The 13,800-nt window shown below is 47.4% G+C and overlaps 1 protein-coding gene across 4 annotated transcripts in view; it reads left to right on the forward strand.

Moving 5' to 3' along the window:
- tbc1d7 (TBC1 domain family, member 7) overlaps nt 1-13,800 on the forward strand; it is a 35,145-nt gene that overhangs the window by 8,376 nt on the left and 12,969 nt on the right. The window lies entirely within an intron of this gene.

Genomic DNA, 13,800 nt, shown 5'->3' on the forward strand with positions numbered 1-13,800 from the left:
TCAGAATTTGAATGGCTGTTTGATATTTTACAAACTTTGCATGGAAGCTCTGTGTATATCGCCACACCAATGTTACCAGTGATTGTTTTTGCCAAATTTCAATGTCTACTGGTTAAATCTGTCAACTGAATATGCTTGTTCAACTCAGAACAAACACAGAAATGTTACACAAACAGTAAGTGTTATTAGCCAAAAAATAAGGTTGAAATACCATTGCATAGATTAAACAGGGTGTGTGCGTGACAATGCAAAGGTGTGAACCGATTTCTTTTTCTTAGATCCAACCATTAATCATTTATTTCCACTGGTTTAAAACCACAAATAATCCTAAAATGAAAAGCAATACAAAGAAGCGCTGTCTGCCCTCCGTTTGATCTCGTGGCTAGCCTCACTCTCCCCTGTGCATAAAAGGCTGAAGCCCCTTTGTTCTGGGATCGCTCCTGTTTTTCAACTTGCCGAGGAAACTGGCGGCCAGCCAGGGAGCCCAACCTCTCACCACGAGGTGGCGGAGATGCCACCAAACCTTCGCGCGGACCCCAGGAAGCACCAACTAGCTCTGCAAAAGTAAACTTTCGGGTGTGTGTGGGGCAGTTTATGGACAAAGATCCGTTGGGAAGGAATTGTGGTGCAAGTATTTCCCTGACCGCCTGGCGAACAACGCCACTGCACACGCACTGGCTACTCTGCACTTGAATTCCTTTTTTTTCTTTTCCTTTTTCTTCCAACCACCCTTTTCGGCGTCCTTGTCCAACCATCGGGAAGGTTTACCAGCCTGCCGAAATTGTGTTCTATGCAATGTGAGTTCGTGCTGTCTTACTAAGGTCAAATTGGTGCATATTTGAGTTTAAATTAACACTAACAGAAATTTGCAACTCTTGCATTGTCGCGGCGCATGCTCCTTCCACCCTCGCAACACGAGTTCAGTCATTCACCCTACAATTTGTTCTTTACGTAGGTTATGCTTTTAATCATTGTAGTCCAGTCCCTCTGGATTGTTTCCCTGTAGTTTTCCCTTTTCGATTTTAATTTTCTATAAAATCCCACTTCCTGTCCTGCTTTGTATACTTGAGTTTAAGAATAAAGCCGCTCAAATCGCGGACTCGTAGTTCATTCCTGTTTTTTGTCCCCTTTCTTAGATTTTACACATCTAAAAACAGACGTGGTTCCCCTTTACGAGACAGAAATAGTATGATTATAACGTTAAACGTAAAAATCGAGCTAAACCGGAAGCAATGCAGGCGTTGCTTCCAGCGTATTCTTTTCCTAAATTAATTACTTTTAATCCAAAACCAATATACACCACATATTGATGCTGCCCGTGTGAGGCCGATATCAAGTCACGTTAAACTCAAACATACAAAATTCACAATATCTTACAATAAATCTAGGCAGGGTGTCCGCCATCTTGGTGGGGGCCTGTCAAGGCGTAGTCTGTGTGAGTGGCATGTTCAAATTTAGTCTGTGTGTGAGCATCACTTTGTTACCGTGGCGACACAGAGTTCCGAGCACTTGTGAAGTTGAGAAACTAAGATTAGCCCTCATAGTAAAACTGAAGTGAGTTTGTTACATTGTTACATGTTATTTGGATATCCGTGTTTTGTGCGCTGCAGGCTTTGAACTGTGGGGAGATTTCCTCCATAAATCCTTTATTAAAAAGCCCTTCAAGGACCGCAAAAGGGGCTACAAATTTTGGGCGTAAATGTGATACCTTGTCCCCTCCCTGTATAGCTTCTGGAGTAGCTGACCAGACTTGTTATATAACTGATGTGGAGTTGGGGAATTTTATTTTGAGCTTCGCTGCGTATATAGGAGATTTGGGAAGTCACTGGTCGCAGGTAAATGCGCTCCATACCGGGAATTCCTATTGTTTGTAAGTTGAGCTCCGAGCTAAAGTGTGGCGTCCGTGTCTGTCGTCATTTTTGCTTTATGCGTTTGAAACCACGTGCCTCCTTTAAGGACACCGTTTTGTCGTTTCCTTCTTCGTGGCGTGGAAACATTGTGTATGCTTGGGATTGTCCTCGAGTCCCCCCTCATGGACATTCAGGCCATTATGCAGCTTGTTGGGGGAGATTCCACAAGACGTCATTGTGACATCGGCACTTTGGTTCCCTTCTTCGTGGCATTGAACCGTTGTATACGCTTTGGGTTGTCCTCAAGGGCACCCTTTGTGGACGTTCGTGCCATTACGCAACTTCCGGCAGACTGACTGACTGGAAGCTGCTAGCTGACTAGCCAGCTATTACCGAACGAGTGCGAAGACGTTGCGTTCATCCGTGGTCGTTGCTTTTCAAATACAACCCCAATTCCATTGAAGTTGGAACGTTGTGTTAAACATAAATAAAAACAGACTACAATGATTTGCAAATCATGTTCGACCTATATTTAATTGAATACACTACAAAGACAAGATATTTCATGTTCAAACTGATAAACTTTATTGTTTTTACCAAATAATCATTAACTTGGAGTTTTATGGCTGCAACACGTTCCAAAAACCTGGGACAGGGTCATGTTTACCACTGTGTAACATCACCTTTTCTTTTGACAACATTCAATAAACGTTTGGGAACTGAGGACACTAATTGTTGAAGCTTTGTAGGTGGAATTCTTGACCATTCTATCGTGATGTACAGCTTCAGCTCCTTCTTCAGCTTGACGGCATCCCTCACCGTTGGTGTCCACCAACGGGTGCGGGGATTGCCGCCACGACAGGCAATCCCCTTACGGCCACAGCTCCGGTCGCGCGCCTCGGCAATGGAGGCGCGGAACATGGTCCACTCGGACTCGATGTCCCCCGCTTCCCCCGGAACATGAGCAAAGTTCTATCGGAGGTGGGAGTTGAAACGCCTTCTGACAGAGGATTCTGGTAGACATTCCCAGCAGAGCCTCACAATACGTTTGGGCCTGGCACGTCGGACCGGCATCTTCCCCCACCATGGGAGCCAACTCACCACCAGGTGGTGATCATTTGACAGCTCCGCCCCTCTCTTCACCCGAGTGTCCAAGACATGCGGCCGCAAGTCCGATGACACGACCACAAAGTCGATCATCGAACTGCGACCTACGGTGTCCTGGTGCCAAGTGCACGTCTGGACACCCTTATGCTTGAACATGGTGTTCGTTACGGACAATCCGTGATGAGCACAGAAGTCCAATAACAGAACTCTGATCGGGGGGGCCGTTCCTCCCAATCACGCCCTTCCAGGTCTCACTGTCATTGCTCACGTGAGCATTGAAGTGCCCCAGCAGAACGATGGAGTCCCCAGCGGAGGACTCCAAAAAGGGTGGGTACTCTGAACTGCTGTTTGGTGCATAGGCACAAGCAACAGTCAGGGCCCACCCCCCCCACCCGAAAGCGGAGGGAGGCTACCCTCTCGTCCAAAGGGGTGAACCCCAACGTACAGGCGCCGAGCCGGGGAGCAATAAGTATACCCGCACCTGCTCGGCGCCTCTCACCGTGGACAACTTCAGAGTGGAAGAGAGTCCAACTCCTCTTGAGAGGACTGGTACCACAGCCCAAGCTGTGCGTGGAGGCGACTCCAACTATATCTAGTCGGAACTTCTGGACCTCACACACCAGCTTGGGCTCCTTCCCTGCCAGAGTGGTGACATTCCACGTCCCGAGAGCCAGCTTCTGTAGTCGGGGATAGGATCGCCAAGGTCCCCGCCTTCGGCCACCTCGCACTGCACCCGACCCCTATGGCCCCTCCCACAGGTGGTGAGCCCATGGGAAGAGGGACCCACATTACCCTTTCGGGCAGTGCCCGGCCGGGCCCCATGGGTGCAGGCCCGGCCACCAGGCGCTCGCCTTCGAGCCCCACCTCCAGGCCTGGCTCCAGAGGGGGGCCCCGGTGACCCGCGTCCGGGCAAGGGGACCCTGAGTCCATTTTATGTCATCATCATAAGGGGTCTTTGAGCCGTGGTTTGTCTGGTCCCTCACCTAGGACCTGTTTGCCATGGGGGACCCTGCCATGGGCGTGAAGCCCCAGACAACTTAGCTCCTAGGATCAATGGGACACACAAACCCCTCCGCCACGATATGGTGACGGCTCAAGGTTTTTTTTTTTGGAAATCTAATCAAAGCAAATATGGAAGAGGACAGAAATTTCAAAACACTCTTGAAAAGCTACATCCAAACACCAGCCAGCAGTTTGGTGTGGCAGCGTGCCCGTGCACAATGTCCAGTGCCCAACTGTGTGAACTAGCCGCCAAATGTTTTGCTAAACAAAAACACCCTCCCTCTAAAGCACAAGACTCAGGCGTCGTCTTCACAAATGAACCGCCGCAGATGGAATTAGAAGGAGCTACGTGCTATACGCGTACGACCGACACACAACGTTCTGGCAACCTGACAACCAAAAGAACTTGTTTAATCCAAACAAACAATTTCGGCTCACATTTATCAATGGTCCTCGTAACCAACAACACTAATCCAATGATAAATCGAAATCGTATAATAACCGTAACTTTAATTCATGCCAAAACCACACGTCAAAACAGGGTACACACAACCAGCCTAATTCTGACTCGTCTCAACGAGACCCTAAAATGACTAGTGAAACCGGGAAAAGGGCCCCAGAGTTAACAGCTCCCAAAGGGAACTTAGTGCCGTGGCAGAAGAATGCTCTGCAGCCTGTCCAAAGACAAAAAGCGGGACCCATCATTATACACTAGGCCTGACTGGTTTGGATGGATCCATAGAGGACCTCCGTTGTTCCCCTAACAACCTGTCCAATCCCTCTGTGACCCCACGATGACCTCACCTCGCCATAACCTTAGGGGACCACTTTGTGACGACCAATCCCTAGACCCCTCTCGTGCCGTCTTAATCAGTCGACTAGACCCAGGCGAGGCCCCTGACTCACGTAACATTACGCTACTGAATAACATTCTCCCATTCCGTCAGCTTTTGGGCCAACTAACCGCTAAAGGTACTTCCTGAAAGTTCTATTTAACCTTTACACTTGAGCACGAACTTGTCCGCGTGCTCTGATTGACCCCACGGCAGACATCACCATTATGTCCCATGCAGTGTTCAACCAGCTTCTAACATTGTAACTAGCTTGTGGACCTCCAGCTACAACGCTACACACTATCCACACATTCTCAGTGACTAACGCCTAACCAAACCCTTTAACTATGCTCCACCTGACAATTGGCCCCATGACGTTAGTCCATCCGGTCTATGTGTCTCCAATTTAATCCGTCCCCCTGCTCATCGGGCGGCAGAGCAGGTCAGAACAGGCTTTACCACCGCCAACTCATGAGTCTGCCTCAGACCGGTGACTGCGCCCTGTCGGACCACACTCCTTCCAGTGACAACACCCCAATTGACGGCATTGTCGACTCCCCTGTAGCGGCCTCAACCCCGCTGAACCGACTTAAGCAACTCGACACGTTCCTCTGCCATCTTGTCCATCCACCGCATGAAGAGCGCTACTGCCCTATTGTTGCTGGTGGGATTAATTTGCATGACTGCCCGACAGACGATGTCATCCTGGCCTTGTGGGCGGACAAATTGGCAATTTCGCAGGCACTGTTTGGCATCCTGCGACTGAAGCATCCTGACCTTCAATTAACGCCATAAACCTTTCGCTTTCCCCTTAATACCACGCTGCTGTCGACTGTCACTGCAGCGGGATTGTGTGCCCTGAAGCTACAGTGGATCCAATGCTCGTTAACTCACTGCTTCCTTGTGCTCCCCAATTTGCCGCATAAAACTTACTTTGGCGCAGATGTACTTGTCCGACTGGCGGTTCAGGTCGACACCGTTAACAATGTCCTGTGGTCGCGTGCTTACACAGGCCCCTCAAACTGTGTTTTGCAACCATTAAACAAAATTGGGACAGACCATTCCCGATGCGTGCGAAGTTTTGAGCGAAGACGAAGTCATAGCAAAAGCGTCGACTGTGAATGTTCCAATTCGACTGGTCGTGCGCGCGAACCGATAATTGACCTGTTGCTGCAGCCAGGGGCAACGTCATCTACGTTGTTGACATCATGATGAGAAGCCCCTCGCTGAATGCCCACCTGGTGGAAATTGTCCTATCCCAATTTGCTGCCGCCGCAGCCAAGATCTCCCTTCTAAAAGGACAATGGTGCCACAAAAAAGTCAATTATGTTGGTCTCCTGGTTGGCCCGATGGCATTGAACCCCAATCCAGCCGTATTCTGGGCCTCCAAACATAAGCAGTAATGTGTCCAAACTTTGCCGTTTTCTAGGCGTGTGAAATTATTCTTGGCAGTTCATTGAACACTTCACAGATATTGCGCACCCTCTTACCGAATTCCTGTAAAAGGACACTCCTTTCGTCTGGGGTGACGAGCAAGAAGCCGCGATTAAGTCCCGAAAAGAACGGTTATACTCCGACCCATGTCTTGCATACCTTGACAGTGAAAAATAAATCTTCCTCGAAGCAGGGTTTTCGGACCATTTTCTTTGTGCCGGTCTTTACCAAATATACGCCCAAGACAAGCACGTTGTCGCCTATGTGAGCAGAACTTTAAACGGTCCCGAATTTAAGTAATCTAAATGTGAAAAAGCCCTGCTGTCCATAGTCCGGCGCATCAAGCATTTCTCCAACTACATTGGAGGCCAAAAAGTGACCATCGACACGAACCACCCGGTTACCTTCCTAAACAACCAACGCATTATAATGGGAAGGGACCGTCACCAATGCTCGTATCGCGGCGTGGCTCATGGCGTTGCAAAGCTACAATGTTCAAGTCTGCTATGCTAAAAACGCCAGACTCCCCGTGGCATCAGGCTTGGCCACCTGCCCGAATTGTCTATCTACCGACCCGCCCACGGAACCTCCCACCCCTGCATTGTCGCTACCTGTTTTCACGCGTCGTTATTTCGATGAGAATGCATGGCGTGACATGATAACGGATTTTGGGGACGGTTGTTTCTTCCTCCACCAGGCGCAGCTGCGAGCTGGCATTGCCATTGCATGGGTTGGCGACATGCTGTGCGAACGACAACAATTCCAATTGGGCCCGCACTCCTCACAATATGCTGAAATTGCAGGCATCCTAATAACTTTAACCATAGCAGTGGAACACAAAATTACCATCTTGGTTATCTGCAATGACTCAAACTATGCACGTCTCTCCCTCACCTCACATTAACAACGTGGCAATGCAATGGGTTCCTTACATCGGGGCGAAAACTGGTCAAACACCGCCATCTAATCGCTACATGCGACCATCTAGTTAATTCAAACAACATGCATGTCTCGTGGAAGAAAGTCTGAGGTCACTCTCACGTTCCGGGACCCGATAAAGTGTTTAATGACTTAACTGACTCTTTGACAAAGCAAGATGTCCTTCATGGTAGTTTGACGCCTCATGGCTTCCCCTCCCACCCGACCCCTCGGTAACTGTAGTCACGCGCCGTCGGGCCACCGCCGTCGCACCTGCCGTCACTCGGTCGCGTAGTGATATTTCCGATGACTCTGCCGACCCAATACCTTGCACCCTTGCTTCTCATGACCAACAATCCAGGCACTCACCAAATTGTCCAACTGGCTCTCCAACTCTGACGCAAAACCAGTCTCTCCTGACGACCTGAATGCCAACCAAGACCTTGCGGACTTGTGGCTAAAAACGGACAAGCTGCATTTGATCAAAAGCCTACAAGTTGATGTCCTCGAGGACCACTCCCTACCTAGAGCAAAACGGGGATGATGCTGACATACGCCCACGACAAAACTTGTTCAGGACACCGCCGTTAAAGCAACAACTGCCGCCCTCCGCCAAGTAGTATACTGGCCACACATGTACAAAGATGTAGCAGCCTACATCAAAGGCTGCCTGGTATGCTGTCAATTTCAACCAACCAACCCCAACCACAGAGCACCGCTCCAACAAAGAGGAGTGGCATTCCCTTGGTCTGATCTCCAGGTTGACTGGGTGGGACCAATGGTTAAGTCGACACAAGGAAATAAATACTTCCTCACAGTCACATGCGCATTCACCAAATGGATAGAGTGCTTGCCTGTACCAAACGACACGGCACAAACTACCGCCTACTTGCTGATGAACCATGTGTTCTCCAGATATGGGTTACCCTCTCAGGTCAACTCAGATAGGGGAACCCACTTCACCAGTGAGGTGGTACAAGAGCTGTGGCGGCTCCTTGGGATCAATCCCAGTTGCACATCAGCCACCACCCGATGTCGTTAGGGCAGGTCGAGCGTGCTAACCGCACAGTGTTGGGTCTCTGGAAAAAAAAATGTGTGACCTCAAACCACAAAGACTGGGATATAAAACTCACATTGATACTGATGGCCATCGGAGCCACCCCACACGAGTCCACAGGAGTGTCTCCTTTCAAAATGACCGGAAGACACGTGACACTACCTCTGCACTTGTTGTGCCAACATAACCACCCCCTATACGACTCACCAATACATGACCTACACGCCCATTTAAAGGCTACCTTCGCCTTTGCCCAGCAACATTTGGGGAAAAGTGCGGAAGGCCAGGCGTATTATGACCAGAAAACCTCACAGGACGAATTCCAAATAGGGGACAAGGTCTTTGGCCCATCGCTTACCAAATTGAAATGAACCAAGTCTGTAAGGGCACACTTTTAAAGTGGGTTCATTGCAATCAAATAAAGAGCCATCCCATGGTCCCTGGTGAGGAACCACCAAGTACCTCACCAGAACCCTGACCGGAGGTCGATTCCAACGACAAGGGACCAGTCTATCCGGTCCCACAGGGATGCTAAATTGACATAACCTATGTTTGCAACACCAAATGTGATCACGACATGGACTCAGAATCTGACTTAAAACTGGTTGTCCTCAGAGGTCCAACCTCAAGTTTTGGAACCTTTGAATCGCGACACCAGACCGACCCAAGTCAGTAAAGTCACCTACCTGTTCTCCTTTCGTTGCCAGGAAATATGCTGCTGCTGAAGCTCGTGCTCTAACTGCTCCCCATGACTGCACAACCTGAAATTATTTGCCCGAGACCCACCTCCAGAATCGCCTTGAAAGACCAACCGGGGCTGCTTATCACCAACTGTTGAACCCACACCCAAAAAGTGTTCGTCCCCGCAAACCGTGAGACGTGTACTTGAAACACGTCGGGACGGCCACCAAAACCAGTTTCCCCGGAGCTACTTGGTCCCGCCACGCTATCAACCATGCTGCCTCCTCCACTACCACACATGCTCCAACAATTAGAGAAATTAGTCGTCGCTGAGTCCGACCTCAGCGGAATCCTCAGATGTTCAAAACCTTTTATAGGTGGCTTACTCATGTCTGCCACGTCCCTCGGCACATTGTTTAGCAAAGGAACTTCCACGGTTAATGCCATTAGCTTAAATACTGTTAAGAAACAAATTGGGGAGCTCCAAACCAAAATTTCTACCATCTGATGCAGCATAGATAGACAAACCACTAACCTCCAGTCCTGAGGCGAGACACTAAAGGGCACTATCCTGGTCCTCAACACTCAGTGTCATCCTGAACCAAACTAGACAGAGCATAAGTAAACTGCTGTTGGTGGTCCAAACAAATTACGCTCACACACAGATTGTTACCACACTGATGAATGACATGCTATGCGAAATTTCTTCATCCATAGACAATTTAACAATGGGTAAAATTCCTCCATACCTGAGCTTAGTCAAAAGTGTCCTTTCTAAAGCTCTAGCAAGCCCCATTACCCCTGTCCAAGCCCACTTTGCTTTTTTTCTCGGGAGTTCCACCACCTTGTATGTCAACCCTGAATTCCGAGAAATAGCCTTCCCTGTTACTCTCCCAATTATCGACTCTCGCAACATTGTTTAAAAGACGTAATTAACGTCGGCATCTGTCAAGGAGACCCGTCCAAATCACTACTCCCGCGGTAATCACCTATCATGATAGTAATCCTGATCTGTATCTGGTGCCAAATTTGTACATGTGCATCCTCACCAAAGATATACATTACTTATGTCCCAGTAAGCCGTGCATCTGAGATGTAGCGGATGGGATTTGTGGCCTGAAGCCCATGAAGGATGGGTCGCGGTGGAGAGCAGAATCTACACCTCGCTACCAGCTCACTACTACTCACGTGGAAATTGTTGGTACCAAATGGCTAGGCAACACACAAGCCGTAAGCACGACTGAGTTACAACCACCACGATACCACAAGGAGCCTCGCCCTGCCCAATCAAACCCTGTGGCTCAACGTCCCCAAAGATGGCATTTTGCATATTGAGGACGTCACCCTCTACCACCTGCCAGCCGACAATTATGAGAGCAAAATCGAGATTTCTAACTTTTTCGGACAAAACAAATTCGAGGCTGATCCTGAGACACAGTGATCTTTGGGTTCTTCTTTACCTCTCTCACCAAAGCACCCCCCCCATTCTGGTCGTCCCAAACGTCTTCCATTTAAGAATTATGGAGGCCACTGTGCTCTTAGGAACCTTAAGTGCAGCAAAATATTTACTGTAACCTTGGCCAGATCTGTGCATTGCCACAATCCTGTCTTTGAGCTCTTCAGGCAGTTCCTTTGACCTCATGATTCTCATTTAGCTGACATGCACTGTGAGGTGTAAGGTCTTATCAGAATCAGAATCATCTTTATTTGCCAAGTATGTCCAAAACACACAAGGAATTTGTCTCCGGTAGCTGGAGCCGCTCTAGTACAACAGACAGTCAGGTGTCATGTAGACAGGTGTGTGGTTTTCCTAATCAAGGGCAATCAGTATAATCAAACACAGCAAGACTCCATTGGTGTAGAACCATCTCAAGTATTATAAGAAGAAATGGACAGTCCCCGAGTTAAATATGAGTGCCACAGCAAAGGGTCTGAATAGTTATGGCTGTGTGATATTTCAGTTTTTCTTTTTCAATAAATCTGCAAAAATTTCCACAATTCCATTTTTTTCTGTCAATATGGGGTGCTGTTTGTAGTAGGCCTTACAAGATCAGGATTTTTGGGGCCGATCATTCATCAGCAAGTTTAAAAAAAACGATAACCTCTCACCGATCTGATCACAAGATTGAGCACTGCGTCTATTTAAATGATTTGTTCATTTACTGTATATACTTGTGCAATTAATTGCTCCAAAAAAAATATTTACAATAATGTATCTTTGTTCATCTATTTATGCCAGTGAGGCATAGTGACAGAGAGAACAAATGATCGGTCTTCTATTAGATATCAGGAAGTGCATACAGTAATAAATGTTTCCACTTTTTGTGACATTTTTGTTTGTTGGTGTGCCGTGGGATTTTTCAATTGTAAAATATGTGCCTTTGCTCCATAACTGTTGGAAATCACTGCTCTTGTAATGTTGGTTTGAACTTACTATTTAGAATACATGATCTGACAACATGACGGAAATAATGGGTGCTAACTTACTGTAATTAAACGACTTTATTGTAATTCAATTACTTCACACACACCAAAACTTTAGCGCATGATTCGGCAGAACGCCTGCATGTTCGCTTACAACCGCTTGCTCGGCTACATAATGTTTTGTTGGCTGCTTGCGAGCGGTATCGTATTAAAAGTATGTGAACATAGCTCACGCAAGCCTTAAATGAACGACCTCTCCCGAGCACCGATGACTACCAACACACGTTTTCCCCCATTTTGTTGTTCTAAACACACAGCGCGATCCTCTATTGTTGTCGTCGCCATGGTAACGAGTGTAAACAATCGCATTTGACTTGACAAGATGAAGCTCAGTGATCATAAAAAATGGGATGCAGTGGTATCGGAATACAAGATTGTATTGCAGTAGTCTGACATAGTGCTGTCGTGAAAGACCAAATTTCTCTTGTAGTCTGATCCGCCGGGCATTACGTGTCTGTCCCACACCGCCGACATGTTTGTTTTGAAAATAACTTTATTGGTGGTCAGATATTTACAGTACTATGTCAAAAGACATGTGACAAGACTAAACGTAAACTAGCTTTTTGACTCGAAACTGTTGTACACGACAGCGATGTGGAGTAAATGTCTTTTGCGGAGCCGATCAATGTCACTGATCAGGTCGGCAAATTATGACATTAAAGCCGATCAGTATATAATGCTAATTGCCGGCCGATACAGATCAGGCCGATCAGATCGGTGTAAAATGTAGTTTGTACATTAATGAGGAAAAAAAAATACGTTAAATTATTATAGCAAGGCGGCACGGTGGACGACTGGTTAGAGCGTCAGCCTCACAGTTCTGAGGACCCGGGTTCAATCCCCGGCCCCGCCTGTGTGGAGTTTGCATGTTCTCCCCGTGCCTGCGTGGGTTTTCTCCGGGCACTCCGGTTTCCTCCCACATCCCAAAAACATGCATTCATTGGAGACTCTAAATTGCCCGTAGGTGTGACTGTGAGTGCGAATGGTTGTTTGTTTGTATGTGCCCTGCGATTGGCTGGCAACCAGTTCAGGGTGTACCCCGCCTCCTGCCCGATGACAGCTGGGATAGGCTCCAGCATGCCCGCGACCCTAGTGAAGAAAAGCGGCTCAGAAAATGGATGGATGGATGATTATAGAAAATTGCTGCAATATAACGAAGAGTGAAATATTTAAAGGCGTCTGAATACTTTCTGAACCCACTGTACATATGTCTCTCCACACACATCTATACCTGCAATGACATCTATATTCACATATAGACACACCTTGAGTAACGAGTTGTCATAGACACAACTGTTATGGCTGAAAGGGGGGCATATTATGTGTCAATGTTGTACTTTGGTAACTGCATTGTTGTGTGTACCTGCCAACCCGTGCCACCTTCCGAGACGTTGCCTAGACCCAACATTGAGCTGTATCAAGCCAACGAAGGAGGGATATGTAACGGACATGCCATCAACCAGATGTTCCCAGCAACCCCCAACCTCTGATAGTTCTGCATTCTCGCCTTCTGCCCCACTGAGACAGACGGTCACAAGAAGCCTGGTTTATGTCACCCGGACCCTAAACTAATTAACAGCTCCCCTCGAAACCTGGGCTTCCAGTCATCAAAGACCCCCCGAGTGCCCACGAACAATATACCGACCAAAAATCCGCTGGTCAAAGCATCAAAGCTTGCATGCCAAAATAAAGTTTCAAAAAAACATTTGCGCCTTTGAAATGCATGCAAGACACTATGGGACAATTGATGGAACACAAGCGACACCCGCTGGCAGTGGAGAGTTACTGCCAGCCGCGAGCTGTGCCACAAATGTCTCAGAGTTTGAATGGCTGTTTGATATTTTACGAACTTTGCATGAAAGCTCTGTGTATATCACCACACCAATGTCACTAGTGATTGTTTTTTGCCAAGTTTAAATGTTTGCGGGTTAAATCTGTTTGTCAACTGAATATCCTTGTTTACCCCAGAACAAAGAGAAATGTTACACAAACTGACAGTAAGTGTTATTAGCCACAAAATAAGGTTGAAACACCATTGCATAGATTGAAAAGGGTGTGTGCGTGACAATGCAAAGCTGGGAACCAATTTCTTTATCTTAGATCCATAATTAATCTTTTATTTCCTTGTCCAACCATCGGGAAGATCGACCAGCCTGCCGAAATTGTGTTCTACGCAACATTAGTTCAATGTGCTGTCTTACTAAGTACAAATTGGTGAATATTTGCGTTTAAATTATGGGGCTCGCATTGTCACCGCGCATGCTCATTCCACCCTCACATCACAAGTTCAGTCATTCACCCTACAATTTGTTCTTTATGTACATTTGCTTGTAATCTTTGTTAGTCCAGTCCCTCTGGATTGTTTCCCTGTAGTTTTCTATTTTAGATTGAATAAAATTTTCTATAACATCCCACTTCCTATCATGCTTTGTGT

This window comes from Phycodurus eques, chromosome 8 (genome assembly GCF_024500275.1).
Source record: "Phycodurus eques isolate BA_2022a chromosome 8, UOR_Pequ_1.1, whole genome shotgun sequence".
NCBI classification, from domain to species: domain Eukaryota; kingdom Metazoa; phylum Chordata; class Actinopteri; order Syngnathiformes; family Syngnathidae; genus Phycodurus; species Phycodurus eques.